Source organism: Pongo abelii, chromosome 2, assembly GCF_028885655.2.
Source record: "Pongo abelii isolate AG06213 chromosome 2, NHGRI_mPonAbe1-v2.0_pri, whole genome shotgun sequence".
In the NCBI taxonomy this organism is placed as follows: domain Eukaryota; kingdom Metazoa; phylum Chordata; class Mammalia; order Primates; family Hominidae; genus Pongo; species Pongo abelii.
Window position 1 is genome coordinate 186,100,868 of NC_085928.1, and position 16,237 is coordinate 186,117,104.

Consider the following 16,237-nt stretch of genomic DNA (forward strand, 5'->3'; position numbering starts at 1 on the left):
TAAGCTAAGCTCCTAAAATGAAATTACAAGACATGGGATTAGCAATTTATTAAAAATTACACCCTTGATTTTCCTCTGAGGAAAAAAAAACAGTAGTTTTATAAACAAGGGCATGAGATAGATTTCAGATTGAGATTTATACTACCATTCTGTTCTCACTGAAAAGTATTGATAGACAAAAATTAAATAAAATTTTAAGACTTTTCCATTTAATCTGGGCAAAAATACAGTGTTTATTATCTGAAATAAAATTTATCAATTTATTTTTATTTATAATATAAAGTGTTTTCAAAAAATGTACTCTTTTGAGTGTTCAAAATAATACAGGAATTGTTCTCTATGCCTAGGAATTATGGCAAAGCAAAGCAAAAGCTTAATTCTGCTAACTAAAGAGCAAACTGTTTTTTTAATGCATAAAAATACCTAATTTTTTCAAGTTTGAAATTTTTGTTACTTTGCAATGGTAGATTTACTTTTTCTAACTTTTTTTTAAAAACTATCCTTCTTTTATCAATGTAAAACTATTCAAAGAAATACAACAGATTTTTTTAACATCCGAAAAACGAATTCATATGATACACTCAAAACACTCAAAATTTACAATCCAGAAAGAAGTAGTCTCCCTGAAATAGAAAAAAAAGTGCCTTTCTTTTTGTCATCTTCACTCCTTATATATAATATGTATTTCATATTATTTACATAAAATATAATCACAGTCTGAGAGACTATTATTATTGTTATTATTTTGCCTCCCAGAACTCATCAAGTAAATTTACTCAGTCTTCTTACTACGTTTCTTTTTAACATTATCTGAAGCATCAGCTGTAAGATTTGAGGCCAATGAACCAGGGTCATTGAAAGGTAATTTTGTTTTTCTTTTCTTTTCACATGAAAACTATTGTTGCCAGCCAAACAGTATCCAACTCAATGTATCCTCAAAAGAAACAAATGTCATGCTAGAAGTCTCTGTAATCATTATGGCTATCTTTGTGACCATAATAAAGATGTTATAAAGGAATATCAGATTATGCTTTGATATTGCCAGATGCTTGGTGTGCTGGAATATGAGGATAACTGACCCCAGCACGGTTATCTAGGAAGGATAAGACATCTTCAAACATCTATTACCTTCTGTTTCCTTTTACCAACTACTCAAAATTCGTGATAATGGTAGGACCTGCACCTTGTGCCCATCCGATAGCTATCATGAGAATCCAGCCTCATTTTTCATATTATCTATTAGCATGTTGGACTTTAACTGCTATTTTCCAAATTCTAGTCACTTTCTTCATTCTCTCAGCCAGGAGTTCAACAGGTAGAAGTGAACAACCTTGGGCAAAAAAATATAATATGCCAGGTGGAAGATGTCAGTAATATGTTAGTGTTGTTTGTAAGAAATCTCAATGGATGCTCTGTAAGCAGTACATAGACTAAAATTCCCCCACCAAAGCAGTGGAGCATGGCAGTAATTCAGCTTGAAATAGGATTCTTCCATGCCACTGCCGCTGCTGCTGTTGCTGGCTTATGCTTTAGTGTCATCACTGACACCAGATAGTAGGCGATGTCAAAAACAGCGACTGAGATATGTGGGAGAAGGCCAGAGCCAGGTCATCCTACTGAGAACTCATGACGATCACCGAGAATGGTGGTGTCCCAAGCAGTGGTGATGGGTTCTTCTCATGCACGGTAAAGCAAGTTTTTCAATAAGAAAATTAAATGAGTATGTTAAGAGGTGTCACTCGTGGTGGTAGGGAGGATATCCCATATTCCCATAGTCTAAATTGACTTAAAAATTATGGAATACAATAAATTTTAAAAGTAAGTAGTTGTAAAATCTCAAAATTTTAAATACTAAGAAATTAAAAAGGAAAAATGAACCGTGTAGCAATTATGTCAACAATGACAGGTCTGCTTTCTTGGTGGAAAGGTGGCTATGGGCAATAGGTAAACACATGGATGTGCCTCTGTTTCAATAAAATTTTATATTCAAAAACAGAAGATGAAATATATTTGGCTCATGGACCATAGTTTACTGACTCCTGCCCTACAGCATTATGGTCACACAGCTGAAGCTGAATAGCTGCCATTTTTGGGTACTGGTCAATTGGAAGGAAGGACAGAAAATGAAAAAGAAGATATTGACCACTATCTTAAGGATGATTACCAAAGGTAGCACATATTACTTCCACACATATTTCATTGGTAAGAATTTAGTCATATCTAGCTGTAATGAAAGCTAGGAAATGTAATGGTCTTGGGCAGATTTGTGCCTGCTACAACTCTATTAATGTTTAAAGAAAGAACAGAATGAATTTTGGGGGAACTATAACAGCATTTTCCACTAGAGGAAAGCCTGATTTTCTGCATCATGTCTAAGTTCCAGCATGATAGTTTTGTGCTTTACTTAATGTAATATTTTACACAACTTAACCTCTTAGTTCCTTGATATCCTCTTCCATAAATTAGGGATGATAATGGAACCTATCTCATAGATTTATGGCAAACAATAAATGTTAACACATTTAAGTGCTTCGAGTGCTTTAAGACAATACCTCAAAATTGCTTTGATATCTTTAGAGGTAACATTAATTCCATTTAATAGATTAATAAATTGAGGCTCAAAGATTTGAGTGCCTTGATTAAGATAATAAAGCTAAAAGGTAGAAAACCAGAAATTAAATCAGGCTTTATTAATTTCATTCTTTCACTATACCACACATTGAGCACTGAGCACAGAAAAGGATGTCAGTCAGACAAAAATGTGTGCGGAGATGGCAAATGGAATTCTTAACAGGCAGAAGATATTGCACTATATTTGCATGTTGATTGGATTGATCAGACAGGAAGACAACTTTTTGTGATAGAAAGATAAGGAGAGGATAATTGCAGAGGCAAAATCTTGCATAGACAAGATGGGTTAGGGTTTAGTGCATAAGTAGAAGGCTTGACCATAGTTAGGAGAACAAACATCCAAAGTAACAATCACATGGCATCTATGACTTCTTTCAGCAATGTTTTGCAATTCTCTTTGTAGAGATCTTTCACATCTTTAGTTAGATGCTTTCATAATTATTTTTGTGGCTATTTTAAATGAGATTGTGTTCTTGACTTAGCTGTCAGCTTGAACATTATTGAGGTATAGTATAGAAATGCTACTGATTTCTTTTTTTTTTTTTTGAGAAGTAGTCTCACTCTGTCACCTAGGCTGGAATGCAGTGGCATGATCTTGGCTCACTGCAACCTCTGCCTCCGGGGTTCAAGCAATTCTTCTGCCTCAGCCTCCTGAGTAGCTAGGACTATAGGCATGAGCTACCACACCCAGCTAATATTTGTATTTACCCCTAGTAGAGACAGGGTTTCACTATATTGGCCAGGCTGGTCTCCAACTCTTGACTCATGATCCACCCCCCTAAGCTTCTCAAAGTGCTGGGATTACAGGCATGAGCCACTGCACTCAGCCACTGCTTTTTATACATTAACTGTATTCAGAATGTTTACCAAATTCAAGCCCCCGATGGAATCTTTAGAGTTTCCTAAATATAGAATCATATGATCAGTGAAGAGAGAGAGTTTTACTTCTTCTTTTCCTATTTGGATACCTTTTATTTTGTAGTCTTGCCTGATTGCTCTGGCTAGGACTTCCACTACTACATTGAATAGGAGTGGTGAGAGTGGGCATTCTTGTCTGATGCCAGTTCTCAAGGGGAATTAATGTTCAAGTTTTGCCCATTCAATATGATGTTGCCTGTGGGTGTGTCATAAATTGCTCTTTTTAGTCTGAAATATGTTCCTTTGATACCTAGTTTGTTAAGGGTTTTTATCATGAAAAGTTTTTAGATTTTACTGAAAGCTTTTTCCACATCTCAGACAAATGGAAAAACATTCCATGTTCATGAATTGAAGGAATAAATACCATTAAGATAGCCATAATACCCAAACAGCGAGAGAGTATTCATATTTTTATAGGAATAGAATTGAATCTGTAGACTGCAATTGGAAAGCAATCTACAAATTTAATGTTATTCTTGTCAAACTATGTACATCACATTTTCATAGAATTAGAAAACACTGTTCTAAAATTTGTATGGAACCAAAAAACAAATAACCCCATTAAAAAGTGGGCAAAATGTATGAACAGACACTTCTCAAAAGAAGACATACAAGCAGCAACCAAAAATGAGCTTGAATAGCCAAAGCAATCCCAATCAAAATGAACACAGCCAGAGACATCACATTACCTGACTTCAAGCTATACTATAAAGCTACAGTAATCAAAACAGCGTAATACTGGTACAAAAACACACACATGTAACAATGTAGCAGAAATTAATCTTCACCCAAAGCCACCTCATCTTTGACAAAGTTGACAAAAATAGACAATAGGAAAAGGACTCCATATTCAATAAATGGTGCTGGGTTAGCTGGCTCCTCATGTGTAAAATAATGAAACTGAATACTTACTTTTCACCATATACAAAAATTAACTCAAGATTGATTAAAGATTTGAATGTAAGACCTCAAATTATATGAATCCCAGAAGAAAACCTAGGAAACTCCATTCTGGATATTGGCTTTGGAAATAAATTTATGGCTAAGTCCTCAAAAGCAATTGTAACAACAACAAAATGACAAGTGAGACCTAATTACACTAAAGACCTTCTGCACAACAAAAGAAACTATCAACACATTAAACAGACAATCTACAGAATGAGAGAAAATATTTGCAAACTGTGTATCTGACAAAGGTCTGATATTCAGAATAGTTTAAGGAACTTAAACTATTCAACAGCAAAAAACAAATAACACCATTAAAAAGTGGGCAAAAGATAGAACAGACCTTTCTCAAAAGAAGACATAGGTGTGGTGGCTCACGCTTATAATCCCAGTACTTTGGGAGGCGGAGGCGAAGGCGGGCGAATCACCTGAGGTCGGGAGTTCGAAACCAGCCTTACTAACGTGGAAAAACCCTATTTCTACTAAAAATACAAAATTAGCCAGGTGTGGTGGTGCATGCCTGTAATCCCAGCTACTTGGGAGGCTGAGGCAGGAGAATCACTTGAATCGGGGAGATGGAGGTTGCATTGAGCCAAGATCGCAACATTGCACTCCAGCCTGTGCAACAAGAGCAAAATTCTGTCTCAAAAATAAAAAAATAAAATAAAATAAAAATACAAGCAGCCAAAAACCATAAGAAAAAGTGCTGAACATCACTAATCATCAGAGAAATGTAAATCACAACCACAATGAGATACCATTTCATACCAGTGAGAATAGCTAATATTAAAAAGTTAAAAGATAACGGTGATGAGGCTGTAGAGAAAAAGGGAATGCTTATAAGAATGTGAATTAATTCAATTCAGCCACTGTAAGAATGGAAATTAATTCAGCTGCTGTGGAAAGCAGTTTGGAGGTTTCTCAGAGAACTTAAAACATCAGATGGGTGTGGTGACATGTGCCTGTAGTCCTAGCTGCTTGGGAGGCTGAGGCAGGAGGATCGCTTGAGTCCTAGATTTCAAGGCTGCAGTGAGCTGTGATTGCCCAAACTGGGCAATGGAGTAAGACCTCCATCTCTAAATTTTTTTTTTTTTTAAGAACTTAAAACAGAACTTAAAAGAACTTAAAACAGAATGCATTCAACCCTGAAATCCCATTACTGGGTATATATCCAAAAGGAAATCAATTGCTCTACCAAAAAGACACATGCACTCATGTTTATCACAGCACTGTCTACAACAGCAAGGGCATTGAATCAACTTAGGTGACCATCAACAATGGATTGGATAAAGGAAATGCGGTACATATGCCCCATGGAACATGCGGCCATAAAAAAGAATGAAAGTATGTTCTTTGTAGTAAAATGAATGCAGCTGTAGGCCATTATCCTAAGCGAATTAACACAGGAATACAAAACCAAATACCTCATGTTCTCACTTATATGAGGGATTTAAACATTGGGTACTCAGGAACATAAAGATGGCAACAATAGACACTGGGGACTACTAAAGCGGGGAGGGAGTGGGAAGGCAAGGGCTGAAAAACTCACTGTTGGGTACTAGCTCACTATCTGGATGAAGGGATCATTTGTACCCCAAACCTCAGCATCACACAATATACCCAGGTAACAAACCTGCACATGCACCCTCGAATCTAAAATAAAAGCAGAAATTATTTTTAAAAAACCAAGCACATTGGTATAGATACAAGTGGGTTAATATAGTGTGATTTGTAGTGGAGGAAACATGAGAAAGCTTTCTTCTAATGGATTTTATTTTCTTCCTTTTTTTTGAGATGGAGTCTTGTTCTGTCGCCCAGGCTGGAGTACAGTGGCACGACCTCGGCTCACTGCAAGCTTCGCCTCCTGGGTTCACGCCATTCTCCTGCCTCAGCCTCCCGAGTATTTGGGACTACAGGCACCCGCCACCACGCCCAGCTAATTTTTTTTTGTATTTTTAGTAGAGACGGGGTTTCACCATGTTAGCCAGGATGGTCTCGATCTTCTGACCTCGTGATCCACCCGCCTCGGCCTCCCAAAGTGCTGAGATTCCAGGCGTGAGCCACCGCGCCCGGCCTGATTTTATTTTCTTAATGAACTACAAGACAGGGTGATCACGGAGGAAAAAGAGGGAATGTTAGAAGTGTGAGGGAAAGGCATTAAATAGTTGTCTTTAAGTATGGGAACATTTTTAGATAAGTGAAATGTAGATGTATTTCTAAGCACCTTTAAATGCAAGGTTAACCGTCATATTTTTTTAGAAGCATAGAATCAGTAAAGCTTTGTGTTTTCCCCACCCAAGTCTGATGTCAAAATGCAGGCATGTAATAGACAGATAATTTGACTTAATCAGGCTTGTGGGTTAACCAGATATATATATATATATCAGGAGAGAGAAGCAAAGGGAGCTGAGAATACATCCAAGGGAATTAGTCGACTACAGGCTGGACTACAGAAACTAAATTGGTTAGGAAGGGATTGAAAGATATAGAGCAGTGAGGAATAGCTACAGGCTTGTAGAATCAAAGGACATTTAATTTATGTAGTGATGAGGTCAAATAATTGTGATAGTTTGGGCAGAAGAGGGAGTATACTGTAATGGTTTTCAGAGGGTAGACTGTTGAGATGGAGATGATGAAAGAGGTGTATTACTGATATTCACAGTGTCTGTGGTTTCTCCATAGTACTGGAGACTAAAGAAGTGTGGCAAATGGGATCAGGTGGAAAGAGCACCAAGAAACCAGTTGCAATGAGTCGAGATTGTGCCACTGCATTCCAGCCTGGGTGACAGTAAGACTCCGTCTCAATTAAAAAAAGAAAAAGAAAAAGAAAAAAAAAAAGAAACCAGGATGTGGTAAAAAAAAAAAAAAAAAAAACCTATGGGATATCGAAATAAATAAGAATTGTAACCAGAGTAACATTCAGAGAATAAAGTAAATAAGGTACTAAAATGCTGAGGGAATTAGAAGCAGTGATCAGGGAATTTACAGATGTCTGCAATGAGGAAGCATTGCAACCACAAACTGATGGCAAATGCTACAATATAGTTCTAATAGTGTCCCTTGGAATTTCTTTTTTTTCTTTCTCAAGTATTCAGTGAATACAAATAATTTAATATGGATAACAATAATTTTCATAATTTAAAACAATACACAAGAAGCTCTTTAGAGTTCTGGATTTCCTGTAGTTTAACAAAAGTCACAATAGGAGTAATTAAATCTATCTAATGAAAGAAGATATATTTGAAATTAAGGTAACCAGTTTACTTTCCTTTCAGAAACGTTTTGATAATTACAATTAAATTGCTTAAAAATTGTATTGGTCTTAACTAAATTTTAGTTACTCTAAAATAAGCATACAATCCCTGCAGATGCATAGAAATGAAAACAAAAGACTATCTGCAAGGAAGTAAGATCATATGCAAACATATTGGCAATTAGACCTTGCATCTCCAAACACCAGTTTTTTGTTCCCATAGCTAAGAAACCTACAACATTTAATGGTTGTGGAGCCTAGTGCAAATTCAGCTGGCAAAAGTGCATAAACAAGATGCAGCGTTATACAAAGAATTAATGTGATTGTCAGCAAAATCATACAGGAGTTAGAAAACATTAAGCTATCATTTAGGGAAAATGGATTCTGATTTATAATGCCTATGTTCAGTGTTTCAACACACTTAGACTCTGTTTATATATCACTAAGACATTAGGTGATTTTAATTGACCAAGCAGCTGGTTTGACTAAATTGTGAACTGAAATGACTGAGTTTCTAAATTTGCTTAGTCACAGACTTCACAAAACCATAAATGGAAAAAGGATTATTTCTATCTCTATGTATTTAAGCAGCAGAAAGCCTTATGAAATCATATTAATATGATAAAGCAAGCAGAAGAGGCAAATGTGAGGCTTCTTGATATTTTTTGTGTCATGCACAGACAGAAAAATAAGAATAGAACCTGGCAGCTTCAGGTCATGAGCACACTAAAGCCTAGTTGACATAACTGAGACTGAATGGGATGTATTATCCCAGCCATGTAAATTGGTGCAACGTCATGGTCAAACATGGATCACGTAGGGTCAAAGGATATCAAGGATCTGGCTTTGCTGTTCCATTACATACCATGAAGCTGAAGTGTAATGCATTATTAAAAGTAAATATTATTTTATCAAGCTGGGAAGACTTTAGGACGAGAGCTCTTAGAGTCTATCCTTTCAAACTGTGGCTTTTTCAGGCTCCTTGACATTCTTGATAGTGTTAGCCTGTTTCATAGATTGCTTCTCTTAATAAAGAGTAGAGTCGCAATTCAGAGAAAAGTGATTAAACTCTGCTTTTAATTTAAATATTTTAAACAGTTTTATTGATACATAATTCATATATCACATGGTTCATCTATTTAAAGGTATAGTTAAATGATTTTTAGTATACTCACAGAGTTGTGTTATAATCATAACAAATTAATTTCAAAATATTTGTCACCCCCAAAACAAACTAGGTACCCATTAGCAGTCTCTCACTATTCCTCCCAACCCTCAGCCCTAGACAGCTACCTGTCTACATTCTTTCTCTATAAGTTTGTATATTCTGGCCATTTCATAGAAATTCAATCACAAATATGTGATTTTTTGTGTGTGTCAGGTTTCTTTAATATAGAATGATGTTTTCAAGGTTCATTCATGTTTTAGCATATATTAAAACTTCATTCTGTTTTTTATTTTGTTTTGTTTTGCTTTGGTTCTATTTTTTTCCTTAATAATATTTTGTTGTATAGAGATTCCACATTTTATTCATTCCTTCATCAGTTCCTAGATATTTGTATTGTCTTCCATCGTTGCTTAACATGAACGATGCTGCTGTAAACATTTATCTAAAATTTTTTTTTGAAAATATGTTTTCATTTCACTTGAGTTTATATACCTAGCACTGGAATTGCTTTGTCCTGTGGTATCGTAGTTCATTCGGGGTGCTGTAACAAAATATCATTCACCGAGTAGTTTATAAACAAGAGAAAGTTATTTCTCACAGTTGAGGAGTCTAGGAAGTCCAGTATCAAGGTGCCGGCACATTAGGTATCTGGTGAAAGCCTGTTTCCTGGTTCATAGACAGTGATTTTTCTATGAGTCCTCACATGGCGAAAGGTGCAAGAACCCTGGGGCTTCTTTTACAAGGTCAGTAATCCCATTCATGAGTGCTGAGCCCTCATGACCAGCCAAAATCCCCTCCTCAACTCCTTGCTAATGCCATCATAGTGGTGATTAGATTTCAACACATGCATTTTGAAGGACATAACATTCAGAACATTGCATATGGTAACTCTAAGTTTAACATTTTGAAGAATTGCAGCAAGGTTTTTCAAATGGTTGCAACATTGAGTATTCTCACAGCTAATGTATGAGGGTTCAGATACCATTACATCCTTGCTGGTACTTATCATTGTACAATATATTGCTTATAGGTACACTAAAAACTGTAAAGTGGTATTTCATTGTCATCTTGACTGAATTTCTCTAACAAGTGATAATGTTGATCTTCTCATGTGCTTATTGACCATTTGTATATCTTGTTTGAAGAAATGTCTGTTCAATTTCTTTGCCCATTTCTTAATTGGATTATTTGTCTTTTTATTGTGGAGTTGTAAGAATTTGTTATATATTCTGGATACTACACTTATAGTCACAGTTATGTCCCACATGACTTTTTGGTCAACAATGGGTTGTACATATGATGGTGGTCCTATAAGACTATAATGGAACTGAAAAATTCCTATCACCTAGTGACATAGCAACCATTGTAACATCATAGATGGATGCATTGCTCACCAGTTTGTGGTGATGCTGTTCACTGCCAATTATATAAAACAGGGGTCTCCAAGCCTTGGGCTGCAGACGGGTATAGATTCATGGCCTGTTAGAAACTAGGCTGCACAGCAGGAGGTGAGCAGCGGGGTGAGTATTACCACCTGTGCTCCCGTCTTCCATCAGATCAGCAGTGGCATTAGATTCTCATGGAAGCATGAACGCTATGGTGAACTGCGTACATGAGGGAGCTGGGTTGTGCACTCCTTATGAGAATGTAACTAATACCTGGTGATCTGAGGTGGAACAGTTTCATCCTGAAATCATCCCCACCCCAATCCCCACCTCCACCTCCATCCATGGAAAAATTTTCTTCCACTAAATTGGTCCCTGGTCCCAAAAAGTTTGGGGACTGCTGGTATAAATGTACAGCACATAAAATTATATATAGTGCATAATACTTGATAGTGATAACAAACGACTGTGTTGCTGGTTTATGCATTTACTATACTATATGTTTTATCATTATTTTAGAGAGTATTTCTTCTACTTATTAAAAAAAATTTACTGTAAAAGAACTCTAGGAGTATCCTTCAGGAGGTATCCCAGAAGAAGGCATTATCATCACAGAAGATGACAACTTCATGTGTGTTATTGCCCTGTATACCTTCCAGTGGGACAAGATGTAGAGGTGGAAAACAATGATATTGATCATCTTGACCTTGTGTAGGCCTAAGCTAAAGTGTGTACTAATATCTTAGTTTCTCACAAAATTGTTTAAATATAAAAATAAATAAATAATTTTAAAAATAACAAAATTAAAAAATAAAAATACAAGGAAGGAAATTGTTTCATACAACTATACAATATATTTGTGTTTTAAGATAAGTGTTATTACAGAAGTCAAAAAGTTTTAAAAATTAAAAATTTTATAATATAAAAAATTATGGTAACCTCGGGTTAATCTATTATTGAAGAAATAAAATAGTTTAATAAACTTAGTATAGCCTGTGTAGGGTGCTTATCAAGTCTACAGTAACATATAGGAAGGTCCTAGGCCTTCCTATTCACTCCCCACTCACTGACTCACTAGAGCAATTTCCAGTCCAGTAACCTCCATTCATGGTAAGTGTCCTATACCGGTGTACCATTTTTTAATGTTTTATATCTTATTTTTACTATACCATTCTTGCATTTAGATATGTTTAGTTACATAAATACTTATCATTGCGTTACAATTGCCTACAGTATTCAGCACAGTAGCATGCTGTACAGGTTTGTAGCCTAGGAGCAATAAGCTATACCATATAGCCTAAGTGTGTAGTAGGCTATACCATCAAGATTTGTGTAAGTACATTCTATTGTGTTTGCAGGACAAAATCACCTAATTACACATTTCTCAGACTGTATTCTCCTCATTCAATAAAGCAAAACTGTATTTGATTTGAAAATATTTTATCCCATTCTGTGAGTTGTTTTTACATTTTCTTTATAGTGTTCTTTAAATTATGAAAGTTTTTATTTTAATTTTGATGAAGTCCAATTTACCTATTTGTTCTTTTGCTGCTTATACTTTCCGTTTCATATCTAAGTAATTATTGCCTGATTCAAAGTACCAATAATTAACTTTTGTGTTTCCATCTAAGAGTTGTGTACTTTAGTGTAAGCTCATACACTTAGGTTTTGGATCCATTTGGAGTGAATTTTTACATATGAGGTGAGGTAGAAACCTGACGTTTGGCTGTGTTCCTACCCAAATCTCATCTTGAATTGTATTTCAAATTTTAATCCCCACATGTCGAGGGAGGAACCTGGTGGGAAGTGTTTGGATCATGGGGGAGGTTTTCACATGCTCTTCTCATGATAGTGAGTGAGTTCTCATGAGATCTGGTTGTTTGATAAATGTCTGGAGCTTCCCCGTTCTCTCTCTCTCTGCTGCCGCCTTTTAGATGTGCCTTGCTTCCCCCTTGCCTTCTGCTATAATTGTAAGTTACCTGAGGCCTCCCCAGCCATGTGGACCTGTGAGTCAATTGAAGTTTCTTTCTTTATAAATTACCCAGTCTCAGGTCATATATTTACAGCAGTGCAGGAATGGACTAATGCAAAATCTAAGTTTAAAATTCTGCATGTGAATTTCCAATTGTCTCAGTACAATTTGTTGAAAAGCCAATTTAATTGTTTTATGAACTTTTTTTATTGAAAAACAATTCAATTCATCGTAATATGGATTTTTATAATAGTATGAAATAGACTCTCAATTCTATGTCATTTATCTATAGATCTTTGAAATAAGAAAGTGTGAGTTCTTCAAATTTGTTCATATTCAAAATTGTTTTGGCTATTCTGGGATTTTGATTTTCCATATGAATTTTAGGACCAGCTGATTAATTTCTCTATTCCAGTCGTATAGTAATTTGATAAGATTTTCAATGAATTTATAGATTAATTTGGAAACTATTGTCATCTTAACAAAATTAAGTATTTCCATCTATGAACATGTGATGTCTTTCCATTTGTTTAGGTGTTATTTAATCTCTTTCAAAAATGTTTTATAGTTTTCAGTGTACAAGTCTTACACTTCTTTGTTAAATTTATTCTTAGATATTTTATTCTATTTTATGCAAATAAAACAATTGTTTTCTTAATTTTATCAAATTTTTTATTGTTGGTATACAAAAATACAACTAATTTTTTAGATATTTACTTTGAGGCAGTGATCTTTCTGAACACATTTATTAGTTCTAATATTTTCAGTGGGTTGATTATTATTTTCTATATACATCATTATGCCATCTGTAAAGAGAGATCATTTTACTTCTTCCTTTCCAACCTGATGGCTTTTATTTACTTTTCTTGCTTAATTGCTGAGGCTGGAAGCTCTAATACAATGTTGAATACAATGGCAAGAACAGAAATCACTATCTTTTTTCAAATCTTAGGTGAAAACATCAAATTTTTTTTTTTTTTTTGTAAATGGCCTTTATTAGGTAGGGAAATTTATCTCTCTTCTAGTTTATTGGGTCCTTTTTTGTTTTTTAATTATAAAAAGTGTTAGAATCTGTCACATGCTTTTTGTGTACCTGTCTGTACAATCATATTGTTTTTGTTCCTTTGTTTATATAGTGTACAACATTGGTTAGTGTTTGGATGTTAAATTAATCCTGCATTCCTGGGATAAATTCAGTTTGATCATTATATATGATTCTTTTTAATGTGTAGTTTCTGTTTTAAAGGAGTTAAGAACATGCCATTCAAAATACACTACTTTGTCAGATTGACTATTTTGAGTTAAAGGCAGCTTGGAAAACAGCAGGTACAAGAAAATTACTCTGACCTTTCTTCAGTTTCTTAACAGCAAAATATGGAATTTTCATGTGAAAGATGACCTTCCTATACTAGAAGGAATGTAGCATTTTTATCATCAAGGACAGAAAGTTAAGACTGACAGAATTCTATACAGACCTTGTTAAAATAAGTCTTACCTTCATTCAGCCTCACTACATAATTTAGTTATGTTCTCACAACTTAATACTCTGTCCAATTCAATATGTATGTGTTCAACTCTGTGTCTTGAATCTTCATTTCTTTATGTAGGCTTCCATGCCACACAAAATTTATGATAAATAAATTTGTATGTTTTTCTTCTGTTTATTTGTCTCTTGGTAATTTAATTCTCAAGCCCAGCTGAAAAAAACCCAAAAGGATAGAGATGAATTTTCATTCCCCTAATTCTATCTACGTACCATTTTAATGGAAGAAGACCTGAAACCTAGAGCTTCTATTCCAACAAACAACAATCTAGGAAATGTTAAAAATGTTTCCCTCTTGGCTACAAACATGAAGTAAGGATACCTTAGAAGATAAAAATAAGTAGACTCAGGGGAAGGTTAGATAGCCCTGAAGAGATTAGTAGGGAAGGCAAATAGAAAAAGAGAAGAAGACCTAAAGAAACTGTTTTAAGAGAGAAACCAAATAGGTTTAGTTTTATCAAGTAAATCACATGTAATTGCTGATATTTGACCCTTTGACCTACAAAGACAATAATTTCATTTAGTTCAATCTATACGCTCCTTCCAAAGTTCTGGAAAAAAGTATCAATCCCTATTATAACTTATTAGTAAAGATAGAACAAATGAAATTGCCCTACTAAGAGTGATGCAATTTTATATCTTGTTGCCCACATTTATTTAACCCTGAGGATAATAATCAACATAACCTAATTTTAAAAATATAAGTTTTTTTAAAGCACATTTTGTCCTAAAGTTTTATTTCAAATGACATTTTTGTTTTTTCATTTCTTTGGATGAAAGTTTTTGAATTTCGTCAAATTTTTATAATTACGATAATCCTTTGTTCTGATTACTATTATCATGAGGATTATCATTGTTAGCAGTTCGAGTAGTGATCATCATTTTTCTCATCACCGTCAGTGTCATCACGGTCATAATAGTAGTATTTTCCCTTTTGCAAGGAAGGCATCCAATAGGTATAACAGTAAAACAAGGAGATTCATCTTGACTATGCTTGCTAAGTTGTTATATGCACTTTACGCTATGACTTTAACCTCTCAGTTGCTTTGCTTCTTTAACTACAAAGTGTGGTTTTACAAGGTTACCAGAAGGGTTAATGTCTGCAACTTTTAAAGCTTCTTTTGTTAGAGGCTCAGAGAAGGGAAAGTATTATTCTACGTTGTTTAGTACCTTTTGTCACAAGGCTAAGCTATGAATATAGAATATGATTAAAACATGTCGTTTTTCTCTTTATTTGTCAATTGCCCTCTTATTGAATAAATAAATTGCATACCAAAGTGGGCATTTACTTAAAAATTCCATCAGATTCAGCCTCTTTCTGACTGTTCCGATTTCATTTGTTTAAAAAAAACACATTTTTAGTATGTCTGGGCTGCAAAATACTGAATAAAATTACCATGAAAAATAAGTACTGTCTGCATTAGATTGATGAAGTAATTGATTGATTGCAGTGAGCTTAAAATATCTGCTGATGAGCATATACTTACGGTAATCATAAAAACAAAATTTGAAAAAGAAATTTGCAGCTGAACTTAAATTTTAATTTAAAAAAATTAGAAATGTAACAAACAGCTATTTCTATCACTAGAATAGAGCAAGTGACACTTTGACTTACTCTGTAGGTAACTTAAAAAGAATGTTTAACTGAACCCAAGTCAGTTTCATTTTACAACAAACATTTTCTAGGGGGGGAGTTGAAAGTATCTTTGGTTCTTTGATGATTCTGAAGAGTTTTCAAAAGGAGTTGTGAATCTCCTCAGGTACTAAAACAAGATTTTTCTTTCTATAAAATGGAAACTTGTAAAGTTCACTTCAATATTTATTTTTCACCTAAATGTCCACGTACTCGAGAATGTTTAAAGGCATTATGGTGTATTCATCTGATTAAACATAAGTATTAAAAATCGCACTTTTATGAAAGCATGTAAAGTTTCAATAGAAAGTATCATTATAGAATAAGTGGGAAGAGAAACGTATGTGTATAATAAGATTCAAATTCTGTTATTAGGTTGTATATACTGAAATCTATAGCTATCTATAATCAGAAAAGATACAATGATCTGTTACTTGTGTTTAACATCTGGTAGTATAAATGGAGGTTGTTTAATTTATATATTTTATTTGCCATATTTTGTACACTAAACATTTAAAATTATAACTACTAATAATTGGTAAATTACATATGGATGTATATAATTTTATAAAATTGCTAACATGTGAGTATAATCATCTACACTAAACTCCTGTAGAATTCAACCAGAGGGAGGGAGATAGGTTAATTATAGTGAGAAAATCAGTAAGCATGGAAGGTAGAGTTCACTCCTTTCAGAACTGAGCAGCTGGGAGCTTCATGGGTTAGCACTATGGTTGCTGTGAGTACACGGTGTGGCCATAATTAGAAGTTCTGGTAGAGACAAAGGTC

The 16,237-nt window shown here is 34.5% G+C and overlaps 1 long non-coding RNA gene and 1 pseudogene across 3 annotated transcripts in view; one reads left to right on the forward strand and one right to left on the reverse strand.

The window, feature by feature from the left end:
* Window positions 1-772: 772 nt before the first annotated feature.
* LOC100450233 (trimeric intracellular cation channel type B-like) lies at window positions 773-1,628 on the reverse strand (annotated as a pseudogene).
* Window positions 1,629-10,306: 8,678 nt separating this feature from the next.
* The window catches only part of LOC129058734 (uncharacterized), a 61,535-nt gene continuing 55,604 nt past the window's right edge, over window positions 10,307-16,237 (forward strand). For all 3 annotated transcript variants that reach the window (XR_008524069.2, XR_008524067.2, XR_008524068.2), the window contains exon 1: window positions 10,307-10,435. This is a non-coding gene — a long non-coding RNA (uncharacterized LOC129058734). The remainder of the gene's footprint in view (window positions 10,436-16,237) is intronic.